This window comes from Kogia breviceps, chromosome 10, assembly GCF_026419965.1.
Source record: "Kogia breviceps isolate mKogBre1 chromosome 10, mKogBre1 haplotype 1, whole genome shotgun sequence".
Lineage (NCBI taxonomy): Eukaryota > Metazoa > Chordata > Mammalia > Artiodactyla > Physeteridae > Kogia > Kogia breviceps.
The window spans coordinates 103,679,785-103,704,015 of NC_081319.1; the positions used below are offsets into that span (position 1 = coordinate 103,679,785).

Consider the following 24,231-nt stretch of genomic DNA (forward strand, 5'->3'; position numbering starts at 1 on the left):
AGAATAGATTGTACATATATATAAAATATATAAAATTATATACATAATTCAGTTTTATATATATATATATATATAAAACTGAATCACTTCGCTGCTTTGCTGTACACCTGAAACTAACACAGCATTGTAAATCAAGTACACTTCAATAAAAAAAAAGACAAAAAATAAAAATAAAGACATTTACGACCTATTTAAAAAAAAATAGAAAACAGGCATATCGATTGAGTGGTGTGACTGAAAGTTTCAGGCGTCCAAGGGATCTCCGGGTACATCTGGCCCATTCAACATAGGTGTCAACAAAAGAAAAGTAGGACATGGTCCGTGCCTGTGATGGCACCTAACACAGGTAGGCAAACGACACCAGGTGTTGTAATGGGACAGAAGTAGATAATATATGCTAAGGAGCTAGATTGAATATTTCCCTAAAGAGATGGGGGAAATGTGGGCTGGAGGACTGAGTGTTGGGTGATTCACACATAAGTGCTTGAAAAAACACGCCTAGCGGGGCCTATGAACGGGCAAGTGTCAGTCCTTAGTGAGATCTCTAGTGGTTCTACCCATCCCAGTCTTATCCAGCCTTTTTATAAATGATCTGGAAAAGAAGAGAGATGGGGCTTCCCTGGTGGCGCAGTGGTTGAGAATCCGCCTGCCGATGCAGGGGACGCGGGTTCATGCCCCGGTCCGGGAAGATCCCACGTGCCGCGGAGCGGCTGGGCCCGTGAGCCGTGGCCGCTGCGCCTGCGCGTCCGGAGCCTGTGCTCCGCAACGGGAGAGACCACAACAGTGAGAGGCCCGCATACCGAAAAAAAAAAAAAGAAGAGAGATGGTATAATTGATCAAATCTGTGTTGTCATGAAACTAAATGATGGCAAATACATTGCATAACAGAATCAAAATCCTAAAGGCCTGAGGTGTTTCTCCAATCCGCCAGCACGGTCAGGGTGTGATGTGTCCGGGTGGAGGGGGCATGTTCTCATCGTGCCCACGGCTGGACTCGCCGCACCTGCGGTGGTCCTTCTAAGCAACACATCCAGTTGGGAATTTCAAGATACAACAGATTCTAGGAAGTGACCGGGATAATGTGACTGGACACCGGTGTAAACAAGGGGAGATGTGCGATCCAGTATAGGGAATATCGCCTATGATTTCGTGATAGCCATTTCCATACATTTAAAAGAATATATATGACATGAAATAGGACTTCAATTTCTTCTGTGCCATTCTGCAAGGCTATACTAAGACAAGATAGATTTTTGACTTTAAAAGATAAGCTGTTCAAGGGCAAGAAGAAGAACGTTTATGTAGTACCTACCCAGAGCCAAAAACTGGGCTTCAAATTTCCTATCATCCCCCCCAAAATCAAATCAAATAAGTAGTATTATCCCAGTGTATACATTGTTCTGCGTATCTATTGCTGAATAAACTGCTGCAAAACTGAGGAGTTTAAACCAACGTATTATTCTTATATCTCATCATCCTGTGGCTCATAAATTTGAACAAGGCAGAGCGAGGAGAGCTAATCTCCGTTCCGTGACGTCTGGGGCCTCAGCGGGAGCGTCTTGAATGGCTGGGGGCTGTTCGGGCATGTCTCTCTGTCGCCCCAGCCAGCCCCTCCACGAGGGGGCGGGGGGCTTCCTCGCAACACGGTGGCCTCAGGACAGGTGAGTCTCTGCAAAGGGCCTGGGGCCCCAAGAGGTGAGGCAGGTGTTGCCACTGCTCTCGGGGCTGGGCCTGGACCAGCAGAGCATCACCTCCTCTGCGTCCACTGGCCGGGCCGTCCTAGGGTCGGCCCACATTCAGAGAGAGGACATGGGAGGAGCCCCAAAAGGATCGGTGGCGTCTATAGTCGATACACAGGTGAAGAGGCACAGGATGGCGGGAAACGGTAGACCCAGGACTCAAACCGGATCTGACCAGTTATCATGCCCTGGCGCCCACTCAGGACCACGTCTGTGCTCATGGACTCAAGGGCGTCCTGCAAGGTGACCTCTGACGCCACGTATGTTCAGCCTCGGACTCTCTTCCGTGCTCCAGACCTTTTTCTCCAAACGTGAACGGCACGTATCTATTCTAATGTGTGGCAGCCGACATGAATGCTGAACTCACCACGGGTCCTCTCTCCATCCCCTAACAGCCCCCTAGTCTCGCTGGCTCAGCACCTCACGGGGACTCTGTCCCTGCTCTCACTCACTCCCTGGGTCCTCTGTCTGTCTCCAAGGCCGTGGATATGCGTGCACCACAAGCTGCTCAAGGGTCTGGTGCACCCGCCTCGCCAGCCTCCCTCCCCGCCCTCTCCCCGCGCTCGCCCCGCCCCAGCCCCTGTGGCTCCTCCGACAGCCCCTGCCCTGCCCTGTCTCCCCCCCCCCCCCCCCCCCCCCCCGGCCAGGTGTCTGCACAGCCACCCTCCCCTCCGAGAGACCACCCACCGAGAAGAGCATCTCCCATTAGCCCTGCCCTCGGCCAAGCTTGCTTTACTCTCCTCCAATCGATTTATCGTTTCCTGATACGGCAGTCGCTGTTTATTTGCTTATTTACTTACCGTCCCCGTCTCTCGCCGGAACAGTGCTGTTCGGTAGAAATACAACACGAGTCACATACATTTTACATTTTATAGTCGCCACACATCAAAAGGCAGAAAGCAGCAGGTGAAATCCATTTCAATAATATTTTTCATTTAGCCCTAGATTCCCAGAATATTACCAGTTCAACACATAACCAATAGAAAAATAGTATTCATGAGCTCCTTCACATTTTTGGTCTCAGTTTTGAGTTCTGGTGCATTTACAGCCCTTCTCATGCAGAGGAGCCACATGTTAGGGGCTCAGCAGCCACGTGAGGGAGGCTCGAAAATATAAACGCCGTGAAGGCAGTGGCCTTGTTCTCCGGTTCACTTCTGACTTCTCAGCCTGGAATAGGGCCCAGCACTTAGCAAACGTTTGCTGATCGTCTGCGCGTATGCAGGCATGGATACAATAGATGACCTGCGTCCCTTGCTTTTGACCGGCCTCCTCCTAGGCCTGCCCGTTTGCTCCTCACCCGCCATGAGGCACCTGTCAGCCCCCACAGGTGTGGCCAGCAGCCACTCCTTTTCAGCCTGGGCTGCTCTAACCCCGTCAGCAGTTCCAGAGGCCACCAGAAAGAGGCTTCGAAAGTCACAGAGCTGAGAGCCCAAAGGCCTTCCTTCCGTCCCGCCTGCCGCCTGCGAAACCTCAGGCAAGTTCCCAAACATCTGTGACTCTCATTTTCCTCTCTGTAGAACGCGGTTTATCCATAACTCTAGCCCCAGCCGTTGTAAGAAGCGAAATAAAGCAACATAACGAAAACAAACAACTCAAAAAACGGGCAAAGGGCTTGACTAGACATTTCTCAAAAGAAGATATAAAAATAACCAGCAAGTATATGAAAAGAAGATATAAAAATAAGCAGCAAGTATATGAAAAGATGCTCAACATCACTAATCGTTAGGAAAATGCAAATCAACGTCACAGTGAGTTACCACTTGTATACATTAGGGTGGCTGCTATCAAACAAAGACAGAAAATAGCAAGTTTGGGCAAGGATGTGGAGAGATCAGAACTCTTGTGTGTTGCCGGTAGGAATGTTAAATGGTACAGCCGCTGTGGAAAATGGTATGGCATTTCTTAAAAAAACTGCAATAGAATTACCATACGATTCAGCAATTGCTCTTCTGGGTATACACCCCAAGAAAGCGGAAACAGAGTCTCGAGCTGATATTTGTACACCCATGTTCATAGCAGCATTATTCACAATAGCCGAAGGGTGGAAACAACCCGTGTCATTGATGGATGAATGGATTAACAAAATATGTTCTATGCAGACAACGGTGTATTGTTCAGCTTTGGAAACCCTGGAACATGCTACAAGGTGGATGAAACTTGAAGACGTTGTGCTCAGTGAAATAAGCCCGTCAATAAAGAACAAATAGTGTGTGAGTTTCCTAGAACAGTCAAGTTCATAGAGACAGAAAGAACAGTGGTTGCCAGGGGCTGGGGAAGGGGAAACTGAGTTAGTAGCTAATGGGGACAGAGTTTCAGTTTGAGAAGATGACAAATTTCTGTGGATGGATGGTGGTGACGGTTGCAGAACAATATGAATGTACTTAACGGCACAGAAGTGTACGCTTGCAATGGTTAGGATGGAAAATATTATGTCTATCTCATCACAACAATAAAAGATAAAGCCATGTCAGGGAAAGTGCTCTGTCAGCTGTAGCATTTACAGAGATATAAGTTGACATCATTCTTGGTAGTCTGCTACCCACCCGAATCTTCTCACCCACACTCCTGTGCATCTCTGAGGTCCAGTAACTAACGCAATGCAGTGAGCTCCCTACGGAAAAACATCCTCCTCTCGTCTGTCTCCTTTACCCGTCCCTCTGCAGACGTGTATAGCGGACCATCTTACCTGACTATGTCTTTTAAACTATACCAGTCTGAATACATTTAAGGCGACAAAACGTGAAAAGGGATGGAGAAAGCCAGGTAGAGAGATGTGTGTGCCGTGCACTCATGGATCTGCGTCTAAAATACAGCAATGTTATTTTTAAAGTCGGCAAACGCTGGTTCCACCTGCCGGTTTCTTCTGGTGACCTGAATCCGGGTGTGCCTTCCCCTCCTGCTTTGGACTCAGCGCCCGCGAGCTGTTTGTCCCCAGACCGGTGGCGCGCAGTGGATGTGGCGGGAACGGGACCCAGCACGTCGCCCGGGGAGCCTGAAATCCGCGCCTCCTCCACGCAGTGGACGCAGGAGCTGAGGGAAGCAATAAGACCTAATAACCTCCGCTGTCCTCCTAATTGCTTTCTTCTCCTCACCAAGAAGCACACCAGAGGCTCCAGCGGCCCTTGGGGAAATCTCTGCTTGTTATGAGGCCGGTGGGCAATCCTTTCATCACTGTGAAACGCTGGCAGTTTGTGTCAACAAATCCAATTTCAGTCAATCAATAGGCAGCCCGCCTCCTGGCTCTGTCCCCCCTGCTGGCAGAGCTGGGCCGGGCCTCCCCTCCTCCACCCCTGCCCAAGGAGCCCCTGCAGGAAGGAGGCCGCTCCCGCCAGACCCCAGGATGCTCAGGAAGCCCTGCCACCACCAAGGACGGCACCCCTGCCAGGGGTGCAGCCGAGCGCCAGCTTCACGCAGACAGGCCCGGCTACCGGCTCTGGCTCTGCCTCTGCTGGCTGTGCGGCCTTTGGCGAGTTCTTCACCTCTTTGAATCCTTGTTTCAAAAGCGGGGCTGTCGACGGACACTTAGGTTGCTTCCATGTCCTGGCTATTGTAAATAGAGCTGCAATGAACATTGTGGTACATGGCTCTTCTTGAATTACGGTTTTCTCAGGGTATATGCCCAGTAGTGGGTTTGCTGGGTCGTATGGTAACTCTATTTTTAGTTTTTTTAAGGAACCTCCATACTGTTCTCCATAGTGGCTGTCTCAATTTACATTCCCACGAAGAAGATGTAGTACATGTATACAATGGAATATTACTCAGCCATAAAAAGGAACAAAATTGGGTCATTTGCAGAGACGTGGATGGATCTGGAGACTGTCATACAGAGTGAGGCAAGTCAGAAAGAGAGAAACAAATATCATATATTAACGCATACATGTGGAACCTAGAAAAAATGGTACAGATGAACCGGTTTGCAGGGCAGAAACTGAGACACAGATGTAGAGAACAAACGTATGGACACCAAGGGGGAAAGCGGCGGTGGGGGGAGATGAATTGGGAGATTGGGATTGACATGTAGACACTGATGTGTATAAAACGGATGACTAATAAGGACCTGCAGTATAAAAAATAAATTAAATAAAATTCAAAAAAAAAAAAAAAAAGAAAAAGGTGGGCTGATGATAGCGGCTGCCTACAGGGCTGTATGGTAGGGAAACTAAGTGTTACAATGCACGTGAGGCACACGGCCCGGCCGCAGTGACCTGCCAACTCTTAAGCCCAATAGGGCAATAAATGGAGCTACTGCAGATTCTACAACCATCATTAGCACCTGCATCACCACCGCTGTCATTCTGAGGATTGTATGGAGAACAGCTCAGGAAACAGCCCACGTGGCTCTACCAAGGCGAGGAGGAATTCAGAGCTGGTTCGCGAAGGTTCACTCAGCAAAGATGCTCAGGAGGTCATCAATGTTGGCAAAAAGAAATAGCCAGACGGCAATGTCCTCATCAGAGGCTGGCATTTGCGGGTAGAGGGGCCTTAAGGGGGCCGCTCTGTTGTATATGGCAGAACACAGAGGAGGAACGTCGTCCTAAGAGCAGGGCGAGCGCGGCCCAGCGGTGCTCCCCTGAGATTACTGCATTTCCCCTGAGAAGCGGGAGGGAACGAAGGCCTCCCCGCAAGGAGCCCTCTCCCCTGTCGGGGAGACCCCAGCTTCGTCGGTCTTTGGGGGCTAGAGGTCCCTGCTGGGTAACAATGAGTTAACCCAACTCTCTATTTCATTTCCTGCCAGGTGGGATGACTGTAGCACCTGCTAGATTGGGGGTGATACACCATTGCCTTAGCATGTGAATTCCCCAGACGAGAGGCCTTCAGAACAGGATGCAGCAATGGGAACGAACTAATGAAGCAGCTCAGGGCTTCCCACGAGGTCCAGGAGCCTGTCATTTCTAACTAAGCATGGAGGCCGACGTTCCTCCAGCAGGAAGTGGTAAGAACAAGTACCTTGGACTGCATTTGGTTGCTGCTGCTGCTGCCACCTTTGTGTTTAACTGGGGAGGAAAAGAGAGTAATTAGAGGTGAGGTTTTCAGGCACAGAATGTCCTGATAGTGACAGACCTTCCACTCCAAGGCAGGCATGGTGAGAGGCCCTTCCTTATTATTTCATTTTATGTGTCACAATTACTCTGCAAGGCAGGGCTATTGACCTCTTTTGTTAAATGAGGATGGTGAGGCCCAGATGTCACCAGAGAGCTCGCGGACCTCGCACAGAGCAGGTGCTCGGTAACGAGAGAGGGACAGAGGCCTGCCTGGGTCACAGTCAGCGGGAGACATTCAAATGCAGGTTCGAAAGGTCCAGGCCACTCCGATCCCACTTTGCTCTCTCCCTACTTGCTTGTTCCGGGCAGGACACTGGGAGGCCTTCATCGGGAATGGGTGTTGGCTCCTGGGAAAAAGTTCCAGATGGGGAAAAAAAAGCTTTTTCTAGGGAAATCTGCCTTTAGAAGAATAGCCAGACAGCTCCATGCAGCCCCAGGGCAGGTCCCCTTGGACGCTAAGCTAGCCCAGGGTATTAGGTGGGAGAGAGCCAAAGATTCTGAATAAAAGAAAGAAAGACCCCAAGCCAGTAAAAACGTGTTATGTTTGCTATGAAACTGGGCTTTTCTCATGTGGCGGGGGGGGGGGGGGGGGGGGGTCTTCAAAGTGCCCGATTCTTTTCTGCAATTTACATTATATTGACAATCTTTTTAGAAAAAAGAAAAACCGCAGAGCCATGCATGTTGGGGAAATTCTGAGACATGCATGTATGGTGGGAAGATTCGCTGCTCCTAGAAATTTAACTGCTGGATAGAAACAGACATAGACATCTGGGTTTCCAACCAAACTGCCCCTTGAGCTCCGAAGCGGCCCATGAAACTGACCCCGCAAGCCCTCGGTGACGCCCCCGAGGCGTGTACGGCTCAGCACGCCTGAGACCTGATGAACTGCTGCCCCCGCTGCCACCCCTACACCCACCGGGAAGGAGAAAGTGGCCTGCATGCTCTGCTTTGATTGGTGGCGTCATCGTCCACCCAGCCTCTCAACCTGGACACGTGGAATTCCTCCTGGACCTCCTCCTCCCCGGTTTAGCAGGTCGGTCCACTACTACGTTGTCCTCTTACCCTTGGCACTGCCCCTTGGCATCTCTTTGTTCTCCTGTGCCAGCTTCTAAACCGACCTCCCTGACTGCAGGCTCGCCCTCCTCTACCCGTCAGTGGGTCTGGACCCACTGATCTCTCCACAGCCCAAATTTGGGCTTTGACCATGGCACTCCCCTACTTACCACCGTCCATCACCCCCCAGCACTGAAGAAGCTGGAGCCCAGGCTCCTTGCACGGTATGAGAACTTGCCTGACCCCCAGAGATGAACAAATCGTGCCTCCAAAGCCCCCGCAGTCCTGGTAAAGAAGCACCGTCGTGAGGGTTCATTTTATTGCCAGCCTGGCCGGGTCACGTGTGTTCATTTGCTCGGGCTGCCATACAAAATACCACAGACTGGCAGACTTAAAAAACAGAAGTGTATTTCCTCCCAGTTCTGGAGGCTGGAAGTACAAGATTAAGGTGCCAGCAGGGTTGGTTTCTCCTGAGGCCTCTCTCCTTGGAGAGCAGACAGCCGCCTTCTCGCTGTGTCCTCACATGCTCATCCCTCTGTACACCCACACCCCTGCTGTCCCTCTGTGAGTCCTAATCTCCTCTTCTTTTAAGGACATCTGCCAGACCGGATCAGGACGCACCCTAGCAGGCTCATTTTAACTTAATTACCTCTTTAAAGGGCCCATCATCAAATGCAGTCGTATTCCAAAGTAGGGGGGGCTAAGACTTCAACATAAGGATTTGGAGGGGACATAATTCAGCCCACAACAGCCACAGTAAACACTTTGGGGTCAAACACCAGCTTAGATGTTGCTGTGAAGGTATTTCTTAGATGCAAATAAGATTTAAGTCAGTAGACTTTGAGTAGAGCATATTATCCTCCATTATGTGGGGGGGGCCTCATCCAATCAGTTGAAGGCCTTAAGAGAAAAGACTGAGTGAGGTCCCCTGAAGAAGAGGGAATTCTGCCTGCAGACTGGCTTTGGACTCAAGCTGCAGCATCAGCTCTTCCTTCCCTGGGTCTGCAGATTTCAGATTTTTCAGGCTTCACAATCATGTGAGTCAATTCTTTAAAATAAATCTCTCTTTATAGGTATACACATACCTTATTAGTTCTGTTTCTCTGGAGAGCCCTGATTAATACAATCATATATCCCCCAAAATACCTGATGACACATAAAAATGTATGTCCAAAGGTAGGCAGTCCAGGGCTGATATGCTGTTTCCAAAATCATCAGGGACCAGGCTTCTTCTACCTCACTATTCCCCAATCCTAGTGTGCTCCCTCATGGTCCAAGATGGCTGCTTGAACTCCAGCTATCATATCTCCATTCCAGCCAGCAAGAGAGCAGAAGGTACATTAGAGGGCACACCTCCTCCCTCTAGGAACATTTTCTTGAAGCTGAACATGAACTTCCCATTGGTCAGAACTCAGTCACAGCTAGTTTAAGGGAGCTGGGAATGTAGTCTTTATGCCAGAATATGTGTGCCCAGCTAAAATCAGGTTTTATATAACGGTAGAAAGGAGGAATGGATGTTGCATTGCACCACAGTACAACACTTGCGACGAGTACCAAATGATGGGTACCAAAAACGAATGAGTTACTGAGAAATTAAGAGGAGATTAATGTCGGCGGGGGCAGGCAGAGGGGGCTCCTTAGTGGGAAGGGGACCTGGGCTAACTTTGAAGGAAGGGTTAATCTGCTCAAAGAGGAAAACTTCCCAGCACCCTTGCCCCGGGGTGGGTATAAGCACCACTGTGACAGAAGTATGACACTGCGGGTCTCAGCCCAGGATCCGGTGATGTGAGACCGAGGCTAGAAGGCAGGGGTGCCCCACCACAGGCGTGCAGGCTGGACAGGCTGACAGGCTAAGGGGGCCCACAGCCAAGGGCATCTCGACTTTTCCAGCACCCCGAGTCCTCACGGAAGCCTCTTAAGGCTGGGGATGAGGGGAGGGGCTGCGGAGTCGCAGCCATCTCCTCAGGGCCAGCCAGCCAATGGGCGGCCTCGCTGATGCTGTAATGCTCCAGCTCGGCATTTCATTGGCCAGCTCTGTCTGGGCTCAAACTATGCCTTCGTTTTCTGAGAAACTGCAAGTGGGCACAGACAAAATACAGAGGAGAGTGGCTGACGGCCTGAGCCCAGACGGGTGGACGGAGTGTAGTGTTGTCTGTGAGGACAGTAGCCCAGGCCCCGGGGAGGCCGGGCTCTCCGCCGAGGCACCCGCTTCACTTCTGGGTCAGCGGAGGGACTTCTCCCCTAGTATTTAGCTTTTGGTTTTACAGTTTTATAATTCACATTTCTTACTGTAGGGTCACTCAGAGCTTTTAATACACCAAAGGGTGCTGTGAAGTTCCCACAGGGATATGCCTGTAAGTCAGCAGCCTTTCCCATTCTTGGATGATCTCAGAACGTTTTATTCCCAGAGCACAGCAGGGAAACAGAGTTCCACAGACACACTCTAGAAAATGCTCCTACCAGGGTGGCTCACTCTGGAAATCCAGCTTGCCAGGCCCGCTCCAGGGCCCCCTCACACCCACCTCGAGGTCTTGCCAGGCTCTGGTTAGTTGAGGGTTGTGACATAACAGGAAACCAGCAGCTGCCCCGGTCACCCGTGGCCCCAGCTAGAGGGGAAAAAGGAGGGGGAGGGGAGAAGTTTGGGGCTGGGGGAGCCATGCTCTGTCTCCCATCCTCCGCTTTGCACCCAGATTTGGATCCCAGGTGTCCAGGATCCCAGCCAGCCAGCAACGACAGAGGCCCTTCTCAGCACCAGCATCCTTGGGTGCTGGAGACAGGTTCTCCCCTCAAGGAGACAGAGACTAAGCGGGTCACTGCCCTACAGCTTGCTGGGTATCGGAGTAGAAGTCATACCGGGTCCGGTGGGGGAAGAAGGGAGCAATGATAGCGCCTCGGAGGTGATAGGGGAAGGGGTATGGCACCGGGGGGGAAGGCAACAGCAGGAGAAGCTCAAGACACAAGTCAGCCCTTAAGCTTGTCACATGAAACCCACTCACAGTCCAGGGGCCTCCAAAGTGCTCTCGTGCCATGGAAGCAGGTCTGGAATCTGAGAATCAGGCTCGTGGGACAAGGGCCAGCCTCGCCAGTGCCCTGGGAGTTACTAACGCCCAGTGGCCGGGCAGAGGCTCAGCGAGCCTGGTCTGCCGCGTGCCCCGGCCAAGGCCACTCCTGGCCTCCAGACTGCAGCTTCCGCCTGATGACACGCAGGGAGCTTCGGTCGGGCGATGGCCACAGGGTCAGAGGCCACAGGCCCCTCAGCGCCCAGCTGGGTTAAGCGCATTGCATGGTGGGGGGTGGCAGGGGCATGGGAGTTGCCGGCGTGGAGGGTGTCCCTGCAGCTGTGGTCGTGGCTGAAGCAGTCAGAAAAGGCGGGTTACAGACGGAGCAGCGACGGGGGAAGGGAGAGGGAGGAGGAGGAAACAGAGCGAGGGCAGCTGGCGCAGGGCCAGCGCCCCGGGATCGGGACGTTTCCATTCCGTGCCCAGCTCCCGCCCTTCCGGCCTGCGTGACCTGGGGCGGTCATCTCTGCTCAGGACCAGCTCGCTTATCTTTAAGAGGAGGTGGGGAGAGTAGCTGCGGTCCTAAAGCCCCCTCCTCCTCAAGGGCCACAGCATTCTCTTTTCTGGATGCTCCCTAACCAACTGTAGCCACTGCGACCAGGCGTGGGCAGGCGGGTGCAGATGGCCCAGCAGTGCTGGTGGGGAGTCCAGAGTGGTGCAGCCCACAGCCCGCCCTCCCTCCACCGCTCCCCCTCCTACCTGCCGAGCCCCCCGGGACCCGAAGACTAATGGAAGAGTCTCCTCCAATGCCCATAGCGGTCCGGCAGCAGCTTCTGCAGGCCCCGCCCCTCTGCTGGCAGCAGGCTGTGAGTTCAGGGGAAAATGAGCTCCCTGCTCTCGGGAGATGAAGCCAGGGTTCAGAGTCAGCGTGGGACAGCGGCGGGGCTGCAGTCCTCCAGGCGCGGGGCCAGTACAGAGGCAACCCCGCTCGTTTCTCTGCCCCACGGAATCTAAAGAGAGGCACCAAGATCATCCTCTGCTCCTCGTGTGGTACGGTGTCCTTTTCTGCCACTGTTTTCAAACTACATTCAGCTAAGAATCCTTTATTTAAATGCATCTTGTGTAGAAGTGTAAACAACACATTATTCAAGAATTATTTCTTGAAATAAACATGTATTAAGTGTAGTGTTGAGAACTGGGTAGCCACTGAGTTTCCAAACAGACTTGCTCTCTGCCTTCCTAGAGCTTGGTTTAGTGAGTGAAGCTGGCCACAGACAAACAAATATTTAATGAACTCACGTGATCAATGCAGTGAAAGGAAAGAATGCAGGGATATGCCCTTAGGTTGAGTCACGGGGAGGGCTTTCCTGGGAGGGGGTGCTCCTGCCTCCAGCCAGGACCTGGCAGCGTGAGAGCAGGCGCACGGCAAGGTAGGGCCCTCGGTGGCCAGCAGCACCCTGGAGGACCAGCAGCCCCCGCGTGCAGATGGGACAGTGACACCCCCTGCCTGGTGGCAGGTGCAGACCTTCCCCACATTGCAGGCTGAGGCAACAGCTCCCGTTCACATCCCCAGTGGCCTGCCAAAAACCAAGCTGTAGTGTACTGAGATGCAGCAAATGCAGAGATTTTCACACAGTCTCTACACATCAATCACTTGAAGATGACCAACCCCATAAAACCCCATCAAAGAGCATCAACAAATCCAACAAAAGAAAGAACTTATAACCTAGGAAACTGAGCTACTAGTGTCATCAGAAGAGAAAATTTCCAGTCCACGTTTTTAATGTCTTTAGAGAGATAGGGAAGGTATCAATATGTCCAATGAAAAAAGATGGTTATGATTAAGAGCTGGCAATTATGAAAAGAACCGATGAGAGCTTTTAGAGATGAAAAATATAATTATTCCAAAAGCATTCTGACTATAGTGTGGAGAATGACTGAAGGAGGCAAGAGGCATATAACCCAGGTAAGGGGTGATTGTGGCTTTGGCTGGGGTGGAGGCAGAGGAGAGGGAGAGAGAGAGGAGGAGATGGATTCGCAACGTATTCTATCGCAGATCTGCAGGACTTTCTAACTTGCCAAGGGCTTGGATGTGAGGGTGAAGGAGAGAGTGCACACAGGGAGGATGACTGGGATAAACACGGAAGTGCTCTGGGCAAAGGATGCTCAGAGACTGTAAGGCCCTGCCCCACCGCAAAGGCCTCTTCACCTTCTGCATGCGTCCAAACGAGGGTGCCGTGGCTACTGCACCATCCCCCAAATGCACCTTCTGAGGCTTTCTCTTCTCTGTGTCCTTGACCCAGAGGGCTTGAGTCCACGTGTGGCCGTCATGTCTGCCAACCCTGGTGCTCTCAGGGATGGTCCTGGCTGTTGCGGGAGAGAAACGTGACAGTTGCAGGTTGGGAGCCCTTGAAAGCAGGCTCTGAGATGGAGTTTTTTGTACAGAATGTTGATTAAGGAGTCAAACGCCTGGGTAAGGGAAGGGAAGGAAGGAGAAACAGGCAGAGAAGGAAAAGGAGCCAAACCCAGTGACGGTCTTGGTCAACCCCATGGGAGGAGGGGGGCCCAATGGCTCTTCAGAGTTGTTCCCGGTGGGGCCGTGATGCCCAGATCTCCGTGGCCGCACATCCCTCGGGCACTAGATTTGGGCAGCCTCCCCACGGCTGGACAGCAAGTCCTGACCGAGGGGGTCCGGGTGGCACTTTGCAGTGTTCATCGCGGTGATCAAAGCCACAGAGGCCCCTCAAGTGACTTGAGCTGCAGCCTTTTGCGTACCTGCTCTGAGGTCATCGCTGAGCAGATGTCCACATTTGGGGGCGGTCAAAAGCTCGTAAGCAAAGGGCAGCCCTAATCAGAGCCAAGGAGACTGTACGTTGGGGCAGAAGGGAAAGGAAGGGCTCTGTACGTGGTCAGAGCTGAAACGCCTCTGCTGTGGCAGATGGTGTGATCTGAGCGCGGGTCTAGGGAAGTTCATCTTCCGCCGTCTGGAGTCCACCTGTTCACGACGTAACGTCCTGCTGAGAAGCACGAGTCTAGCTCAATTGCTAGAGACCCTCTCTGCTGATTCAAATTCCTTTTTCAGAGGACCTGGCTACCTGTGGGCTGAGCCCCAGCTCTCGGAACCCTTTGAAGCCCCAGCTGTGTGCCGTTGAGCTGCTATGAACTTCTCCGGGTCCCCGCAGGGCTCAGGGGTTCTATTTCACACCAAAGTCTGCGTCTGTGATATCTTGATTTGTGAATGTAAACGCTGTGGTGGGAGGTAATATACCCTGAGACCCCTCCCAGCTACTCGACAGGGCCTGGGAGTTTTGAAATTCTGATTGTCCAGTGAATCTGCTGTTTCAAGTGGTTCCCCAGAAGCTGACTCTGAGATGAGGACTTGTGTGCAGGTGATTTATTGGGCAGGAGAGCAAGGAAGCGGGAAATGGAGGAGGAAGCGGGGCAAAGGTGCGGACAGCAAGGCCCCAGGCTGGCGGGTGGCCGGCTCATCCACATGCAAGGTCAGGGCCGTGAACCCTCCACCCGCCTGTCGGCAGTGAAGGGCTGGATCCGGGGGAGGAGGCTTCCAAGCGCGTCTCCTGCTCTCCGGACACCTACCCCGTCCTTGACCATGCTGGGTACCTCGGGGAAGCCTGTTTTTAAACCCTCTTCCGGGCTCGTTGTCATGTGAAGTTTAGTGTGAATGTTTGATGCTTTCCCACTTGTAGGTGTCGATGGGGCAGAGAGAAGAGGGAGATTCTGGGTCCCTTGGGTGGGCTGTGGGGTGGGGAGAGCAGACACAGAACGGGGAGACCCCACCCATCAGAAGCCGAGCTTCGGGCGCTCCACAGCTTTGCTAAGGGCTCCCCACCCCCCACCCCCGCTCACACACACTCTGGCCCCCAGCGCTCTCACTGTGACAAAGCTGTCTCCCCATTATACACTGCTACGCTCACGTGTCTCTTCCGGTTCCAGTGACTACCTGCGGCGGCGAAGAAGAAAGGAGATGATCGAAGGGGCAAACCCCGTATCCCCAAGGCTGCGCCCTCAACCCCAAGCCGCGGAATCAGGAACCTCTCGTTTAGCGTGGACACCTTGGTTGCCTTCTGTTCTGCTAGCCACCCATTTCCTTACAAATAGAATCTGATCTTGTTCATCTTCATCCTGGTCCTCTGGGGACATCGAGTCCATCACCTTAACGAGGGCTGAGAGTTCACGGCCTGGACTGAACGCGACGGACGCCTTTCCCCTGACAGACGGTTGCTTTAGGCTTGGGCACGGGTGCAACTTTAGCCAGTGCACCTAAGCAGGAAATGCGCTGATACAGCTTTGGGGCTTGGAGCCTCTGGATTGTTCTGGAAGCCAAAGCAGTCTTCCTGGGTCCGTTAGGAGAGCAGTCAATGAGGACAAGCCCGAACGTTTTGGATGGCAAAGTAGAAAGATGGAAATAACCCGCGTGGTTGAGACATTGGCGAGCTGGTGAACTAAGCGGCTCTGGAGCTGCTGTCCGTCTGGACTCATTACGTGAGATAATAAACCACTTCGTTGTTCCGACCGTGGTGAGCTAGGGTTTCTATTCCCTGCAAGCAACCTCATCTCCATGGATTCGGCTGATATTTTGTCATACGCTCCACCCAGAAGAGCCCCTATGAGCTTCTAGCCCCTTCAGCCTCTGACTCAGTAGCTCAGTTGGCTTTGGGGATAGATTCGAGCTTACACGCCGCACCCTGACCTATAATGAACTCCTCCCCTTTTCTCTTACTCTCCATTCGTCTTAGCCCCCGCCTGTTAGAGGGAGTCTCCGCTGAATGACAACACAACACATCCTCAAGTTCCTATTGGTTACCCACCAGCCCGTTCCTGCGGTTGCAAAAGCAGGAGAAAGATGCTGAAAGCCATGCGTGCGGACGATGCTTTGTAAAGGGATGGTGGCTGTTTTCTTGGGTTTTACAGGTGAGTAACAGGAAGGAGAAGAAAACAAGGTCATTTCTTTCCAACATTGATTAATTCACAGAAGGTCACATTTTACATCAGTTTAATTAACTTTCAATGAGTTCATGTTCAAAATGGGAAAAAGGGTTCATTACAATAAGTCATGAGGACCCTAGGTATAACAGCATGGGGTACTTAAATAGGATAGAAAATTGGAAATCGTTTCCTTCTGCTGTGATGCATGGCGGGCTTTTGTGAGCACCTAACTTTTCACAAATAGACCCCCTTTACGGACGACGGGAACAAACAGACGTGAAGGCATTGCCTGCTCCAGGGAACCTTCCCCCAGACTTCTCACCCCTGTTGGCCCCCCTCCTCAGCCGCTGGTTAGGGCCCCTGCCCTGTTAACGCTCTGCAAACCTCTGTCTCACAACCACTATGTTATCTTGACATTACTTGTTTAATTTTTTTATTTCCCCCACAGTATTGTGAGATTTTTGAGGGTAAAGCTTTGCGTTATTTATTTCTTTGTCCTCTAGCAGGATCCCTGGCATCTAGTAGGTGCTCAGTATAAGTTTACTGAATGAATGAAATCCAAGACATTTTTCCTGGTCTTCATTTCAGTCCAACAAGGGACAAATATTTCTATATTGCACTGTGCAGAGTGAAAATGAAAAGGGAAAGTCCATTCATAATAGTATCCAAAGGCTGCAGGATCTGCTGTACATGCAGGGCGGCTGGTGGGACACAGCTGGTGGCCATTCTCTGAAATGTAGACTTGGGATGAGTGCGGGTCCTTGTGCTTCACGCCTAGGAATCTAGTAGCGGAGTCTTAAAGCTGCCCAGCGGCACGTCTGAGCTAATCTGGGGCGCTGCCGGAGATATTTTTGCCCAAATGAAGCAAAAGTATTTTTCTTGGCTGAGCTGACACCGATTCTCCAGATACCTGCCCATCTAACTCATAAGCTCTCCACCACTCATATTCATCTCCTGACAATCCTGTCAGGTGAAATCTCATCCCACGGGGTCTCGTTGAGCATATGTCGATGGGCCCAGTTACGTAACCAGTCCCCCTACAGGACTACATACCCTCCTCAGTCGACCCACTGCCCACCAACGCACCCTGCTTTTCACCCCAACCCCTACGCGATGACCACGCCCACCCCCCTTGGCAAACCAGCATGCAATGCACTGGAGGAAAAAGCAATTGTCTTCCTTTGTTTCAAGAGAAGGCTTTGTAGCTGGGAAAGTTTGAGGCTGAATTTCCGCAGGCTTAGATTTATCTCCCTGTTGAAATTTGTAAGTACTTGTGTGACTGACTTCTGAGAAAACCCAATATTCAGATTCCTAAAAGTAGAGTCCGACACTATTCATACCACAAAAGGATTCTCCCATTTTCAAATGAATTGTCCTTGTAGCACTCCTACAAATCACTAAGAATAGAACAGACGACCCAACAGAAAAAAGAACAAAACGTTTGATCAAGCATTTCCTTTAAAAGTTTCTCTGAGTGGCTGGTAACTCAGAAAAATATGCTCAATTTCATTAGCCATCATGCAAATACACATTAAAACCATAATCTAATACCAACAGACACCCACCAGCATGGCTAAAATGAAAAACGCAGAGAATACTAGGTGTTTGTCGACAGAGATATGGAAAAACCGGAACTCCCATTCACTGCTAGTGAGAGGGGGGAATTGGTTCAACGACTACAGATATCAGTTTGACAATATTTATAAAACTGCATATATGCATAACCTCTGACCCAAAGATTCCACCCAACAGAAATGCACATATATATGCACTGACACACATGTATGTATTAGGGTGTGCCTATCAGCACTAATTGTTGTAGAACACACATCTACAACCAACTGGTAAATTGTAAACTGGTCATTATACAAATGCCAATCAATGTTGAATAGATATAAACAGTGATATTGTCACACAATGGAATGTTCTACAGCGATGAGAATGAACCCACAGCTACATGCAACAACCTGGATGAAATTTACTAACACAAGGTTAAGCCAAAGAAGACGGACACAAAAGAGTACAAACTCTATGAATCCCTCTAAATAAAGTAAAATCTGGCAAAAATAACCTATGTTCTTAGAAGTCAGGACAGTGGTGTCCTAAGGGGGTAAGTGACTGGAGGGGCCATGGGGAGGGGGCTTCATAGGTGTGTGCAGTTTGTGATATGTGCACTTTTCGGGGTGTGTATTATACTTAGGTAAAAACCTTTTTTGGAGTATGATTCAATTTATAAAATTTCCGTGTCACATGGAACTTTCTAGAAACATACTTGCCATCCCGAGTGAAATGCACCCCCTACGTTCAATTGGTTTGGGTGTTCTTCCTCCGGCCGTATCTTCGCTTGTTCGCTATTCTGCCAGGACAGGGAGCTGAGCCAGGGTTTAGGGAGCGCTTCTATGCGGGGGCATTGGATCATGGGCTTCTAACCGCTCCATGGCATGTCCTCCAGCATTCTCCTCCCTCTCCACTCCACCCCTTCCTCAATGCCCAGCTGACCAGAGGGACTCTTCGGTAGACATGGTGCTGGGCTGCAGAGGATTCTTTGTTCCTCTGACTCCGTCATGGAACAAGCTCTGAGACCGGGTGCCTGTCCTTTAGGAGGCGAGCATTTATTATGTGCCTGGAATCACCTCCATTCACCTCCACATGCTCCCTAGTCTATGTGCCCATTTTACAGAGGAGGAAGCTGAGGAGCATTCCCCGGAAGGCTGCATCCCTGGGATGTGACGAGCTGGCCTCTGTCACCACCATCCTGCCTGCTACTTCCTAGAGAAGCCTGGCTCTGTGATTTTCGTTTCCCTGGGTGGCTACCTTCCTTCTGCTAGTTACTACCTGGGTGACCCGCCATCCGTGGGGAGCTCTGCTGTCACCTCCTCCATCCCAGGGCCTGGGGACAATCTATCAGGATGCACCTGCTAGAGGCCCTCCCCAGATCCCAGCGGGGCCCAAGAGAGTGTCACCAGGCTCTGCTCTGAGCCTGCTTGTCCTTCCTCTGTGGGAGACAGGAAGCCCCGGAGCTTTGCTAGCTTCTCTGAGGCAGGCAGAGCGCGGAAGCTGGGCCAGATGGGTCCCTGGGGAGTGTCTGCTCTGGGTGCATGGCCTGCAGATGCTGTCAGCCTGCCCCATTTACAGATATTCCCCGCAGGCAGCCCGACCGCCGGGTCCACGTCACAGCCCGGCTGTTGAGAACTCACCACCACTGCTGATCACAGCAGCTCGCCTCTGCAGACATGACGCCGCTCTGTACTGTGCTGGGGAAGACACAGGGCTACCGGGTGATGTGGGTACAGCTCAGCTTCGGGAAAAGAGCCACAGGCCCTCAGCTCAGCCCACAGCCTTTTCTTCAGCCTGGCGTTAGAATTTCCCCCAGGAAGGCTTGCTTGTCCGGACCCAGGGGTAGCGCACTGACCTCCCCTCGGTGCCCGGGCGTTGTCATGGAAACAGTCAACTGGCACGTCTCGGGAGAGCGTGGACACCCATGATCTCTGTGCCCGGGGTCCCCAGGCTCCAATCGTCAGCTGGCTTCCCGTGACCACTTTCCGCACTTCACACCTGCCTCGCCCTTGGAAGAGAAACTGCTGCAGGCTCCCAGCAGGAGTCACGGAGCTTCAGTTCAGATGGCCAGAACCTTAGAGGCCATCTGGCGTTCCTTTTACCAATGCGGAAGTAAGCCCAGAGAAGCTCAGTGACTTCCCCAAGGTCACACAGCCTCGCGGGTGGAAAAGGTGCAAAGAGAATATGCAGGCCTCCGGATTCAATGAGCCCACACACCGAATTCCAGGCTGCTTTCTCTGACTTGAAGGGAATCCTCTAGCCTCGTGTGTAGGTTCACGTGGCCATTTCAGGGGTGTCTGGAGTCCCTCTCTTTCCTCTGGGAGGCTAGAGAGGTTTTTCGAGGTGCTCTAAAGCAGGGCAGACCCCGGGGCTCTCGTGGCTCCTGAGCGGCAGGTAGCGACCCGGCTTCTGCTCGGGCCGCGGGAGGGAGCGGCGAGGGCCTCGCTTCTACAGTCGTGTCCTGCAGAGCCGCGCCCCCGGCACGCGGCTGTCACGGTTCCCCTCGGGAGGGGCGGCAAACTCGGACACCCAGGGCAGCGTGGTGCTGGCAGTTCCTACATATGCCTTGAAAGCGAAAGTCCATCACCCTCGGGAGGGCTGCTGTGCAGAGCAAATCAAGGCAGGAGAGGCCGGAGAGCGGCCACCGTGCGGCCTCCGTGGCCGCTTCCCGTGCCCACAGGTGGCCAGCCGGCTGGACGGCAGTACCCAGCCGGCACCTCTGCAGTCCCTCCTCTTCGGCCGTCGGCCCCAGGCGGGGCCACAGACCTGCCCCGCAGCCACCGCGCTCACCGTTTCCCGGAGTTTCTTTACCAGGAGGATTCTTTTCGGGGCAGAACACGGGTCTCTCTTCAACCGTAACATCGGGCTGGGCCTGAGGCAGATACAGCCCCTTGGGGTCTGGGGGCTTTTCCTGCGGGGCTGTAGGAAGGGGGACCCTGGGGGCAGGGATCAGGTTGAGGCTGCTTCTCAGCATCACCGTCCCCCTCCTGCGTCCCCCCCGCGCCTCGCCTGCCCTCTGGCTGCCCAGGCCACCCCCTCTCCACCTGCAGCCGCATCCGGACTTCCCAGGCCTGGACCCCACTTTCCAGGGACCTGCCTGTGGGGTGACTGGCTGGGGACTCGGCCGACGCACAGGGCGATGACGGTGGCTGCCGATTGTCACACGATCTCTGCCTCTCCAGTTACATCCCAGAGCCAGCACCCAGGGGCCCTGGCCAGGTCCCTCGCCTCTGGCCTCTGTGTCCACACCTGAAGCTCCAGTACTTTTTAAACAAGAGCAACCGTGCCTCCCGGGAGGATAGTGTTATTATTTTTAAATGTTCTCATCCGGGTACGTTCGTGCTCTGAACTCCGCAGAACAGACTCACCGCCTGTCCCCTAATCTTCAGTGTCCTCGGCTGATTGGGGACGACAGTCGTGCCGACCTCACGCCGTGTCTGAGCACTGAGGGAGGTGAAGCACAGCACGTGCAGATGGAACAGACGCTCAAGCCCGTCACCCTCCCGTGAAGCAGCTGGGGTGGCCTCTAGAGCATCAGAATAACAATGACAGAGCCCAGGAAGTCACGGTGTAGAGTCAGAGGGGGTTTAGGCCAAACCAAGATGGGAACCGCAGACACCCCCGAGGGCTGCCTGCTTCCTCAGAGTTTGCCCTAATGATTTATCATACAGGAGAAGTTAAGGCCCAGAGAGGTTAAGTGACAACTTGGGGGTCACACAGCCCGTTCCCCATCTCCGTGCCCTGAGGTGCTGTCCCTTCCTATGGTCCAGGGTTTGCTCTAGGCTGTCCTTGACTCATCCACTCACAGATCCGGAGACGTAGCTCGGGGCCTGGTAGTCCAGGACCCTCGGGGGCCAGAGACCCCTCTCAAGCCCCGCCTGACGCAGCCTCCTCCAGCCTGCTCCTGAGGTGACGGGTTTCCCCCGGGGCGTGCTTGACCCCTGACGTCCACACAGCTCTGGTCGTCCAGGGCCTGTTCCTCGGCTCAGGAAAACGGGCCTCTCTACCCCGCCCAGTGGGCAGCGAACCATGGGAGGAGGAGATGCAAAAGGCCGATCTGGGAGGGAGTTGGTCCGTGTGGACGGTACTTAGGGTCCAACCCAGTTTTAGGAAACAGACGCAAAGGTCTTCAGGCCTCAAGTGAAGCCAGGCATGTGACTCAGCTCAGAGGAATTCTCACAATGAACTTGAGCACCAGCCTTGCGCTTCACCCGGGGGCTCAGGGCACCATCCCCAGTCACAACCCCGGCCCAGGGCCTCCGGCCACAGAGCCCCCTGTCCCAGGCCTGGGCCTGACACCTAGGATGTCCTCAAGAATCGTCGCGGTTACAGTTACCACGGGCCCAACCATCACAGTGAACCCACACGTGGGGGAACTGAGGCCCGGGTGGGACGTAGCTGCAAAGCCAGTGAGAGGCCACGTTCAGGCCCAGAGCCTCGCGGCGGAGGCCCAGACGTCGGGGGTCTGACGCTGGAGCGGAACCTCCGCGCAGGCCTCACTGTGCGTCCTGAGTGGCTGCATCGCCGCCGGGGGGCAGGGCTGGGTGGGTGGGGAGTCCCCCCACGGGGCCGGCGTCCCCGTCACCACGAGCCCTTGGCGCTCGGGCACTTGCTGGAACCCCAGCGCCCACTCACCCACCGCCCGGCATCCTGCAGCCCCAGCGCCAAACCCCGTCCTCAGCCATTTCAGCGGCTACGCTGCGCTCATTTCAAGCTTTTAATTTTTTTCTTCTCTTTTTAAGTTTTTTCTCGCTCCCTCTGAGAGGCAAATGGTCTCAGAAGATGCGATGCCATCACTGAGATGTGACGCCGGAACGAGGCATTGATTTCCACAGTCACTGAAAAGCAATTGCCGGGGAACTATCTCATTTTCCCACGAAGCGCTGCAGAGCCGAAACCTCGGGGGGCTCTGCTCCCACCCAGCACCCCCCGGGCCCCATCCTCCAGCCCTAACCTCCCCTCCCTCCCCTCCCAGCATAGCATTCTAACCTGCAGATTGTTTCTTACTTCCTGTCTTAAACGCACACCCCGGGTAGATAAATGACTCGGCTCGGCTCGAGACAGCAGAAGCCCGACAGGCAACTTACTCCACGGAAACCAGGCTGGCGGGGCTCCCCCGGCTGAACAGATGGGTGTGTTCCTGGGAGCGCAGAGCAAGTGGCTAATCGCCTTAGCAGCTACGGGAACGTGTGGGGCGGGGGGACCGGCGGGCTCCCCGGTGGTCCCCCTTGACAATGGGATGTGGCTGGCGTCCGGAAGGGGTTTCCAGTCTCCCGGGGGCCTCTACACGACAAGGGTCTGAAAGGGGACACGCCTTCCAAGGTCCTTCCCCGGGGAAGCCGTGGTCAGCGGGTCAGACGTGCTGACAGATGTTGACAGCTGCGGTTGACTTGAAAAAATGATGGTGCATCTTTCTCTCCAAATTGAGAGGAAGGTCTGGCTGCGTCCCTCCCTCCCCACTGAAGGCCCAGGGCTGCCAAAGGCGGAACCAGAGGTTAGAGAAGGGGCGCCCCGTCTTCCCCGCGTCCCCACGCCCTGACCGCCGACCCGTCACCGTCCCAGCCCCGGGCTCTCCTGGGTGTCTTCCTGCAGGCCCTGTGCTCAGCTGCCAGCTAACGTCCCGTCAACGGAGAGCAGTATCGGGGACGTGCACCACCCAGGGCTTTCTGCTCTTTTACAAAGAGCAATTGTTGTTATTATTATTTAACGGATCTATTTTATACATATTTTTAATATTACATAAAAATAATAATTGTTATTAGAATAAGAGCTGAGGGGTGCGGAGCCCTTCTCTATGTGACTCACATCTCCAGGCTCGAGTCCATCCATTCGGCTCGGTGACCGTGTGTCAGAACCGCCACAGCCCCAGTTTACAGAGGAAGGACTGAAGCCCCGAGATGTAGTCATGTCCCCTAAGGTCACACAGCCGAGCTCTGGGGATTTGAACCCAGAGTCTCTGGGCTCTGGGGCCCGAACGTTTGATCGTGTGGCCGGACAGTCCATCCAGCCTGCCAGACTCGAGGACCTCCGTGTCGGGCGAGGGTCCTGCGTGGAGCCTGGCGGGGAAGCGCTCTGGGGCGGGGGACCCGCAACGCCCACGTGGCCCACGGCTGCGGACACCTGCAGCCACTCCTCGGTCTCGCCTGAACGAGAAGACAGACCAGGAGACCACAGCCACTGTGCGCAACAGTCTGGGGGTCCTCAAAAAATTAAAGATGGAGCCACCGTGTGCCCCAGCGGTCCCCCTCGTGCGTGTGTATCCAAGGGAGACGAGATCGGTATGTGGGAGAGGCATCTCTACTCGCGCGGGCGCTGCTTGTTACTCACAACAGCCGAGGTCTGGAGACAGCTTGAACGTCCTTGGAGGGGTGGACAGATGAAGAAAATGTATATACTGTAGATATCGAGGAACGTTATTCAGCCTTAAAAAAGAGGGAAACCCTGCCATTTGCGACAACACGTTATGCTCCGTGAAAAAAGCAGACACAGGGACGCAGAGAGTGCGCGGCGCCCTCACACGTGTGGCTCTGAAACAGCCCAACCCACAGAAGTAGAGAAGCCAGGGGGTTGCCGGGCGTTGGGGGAAGCGGGGAGTGAGAAATGGGAGACAGTCAAGGGCAACAAAGTTTCACTGATGCCAGGTGAGTAAATTCTGGGAATGCAAAGTACACCTGATGGGGCTTCCCCGGTGGCGCAGCGGTTGCGAGTCCGCCTGCCGATGCGGGGGACGCGGGTTCGTGCCCCGGTCCGGGAAGATCCCACGTGCTGCGGAGCGGCTGGGCCCGTGAGCCGTGGCCGCTGAGCCTGCGCGTCCAGAGCCTGTGCTCCGCAACGGGAGAGGCCACAGCACTGAGAGGCCCGCGTACCGCAAAAAAAATAAAATTAAATTAAAAA

General features: G+C 53.5%; 1 protein-coding gene across 2 annotated transcripts in view; it reads right to left on the reverse strand.

The window, feature by feature from the left end:
- FARS2 (phenylalanyl-tRNA synthetase 2, mitochondrial) overlaps positions 1-24,231 on the reverse strand; it is a 454,626-nt gene that overhangs the window by 24,221 nt on the left and 406,174 nt on the right. The window lies entirely within an intron of this gene.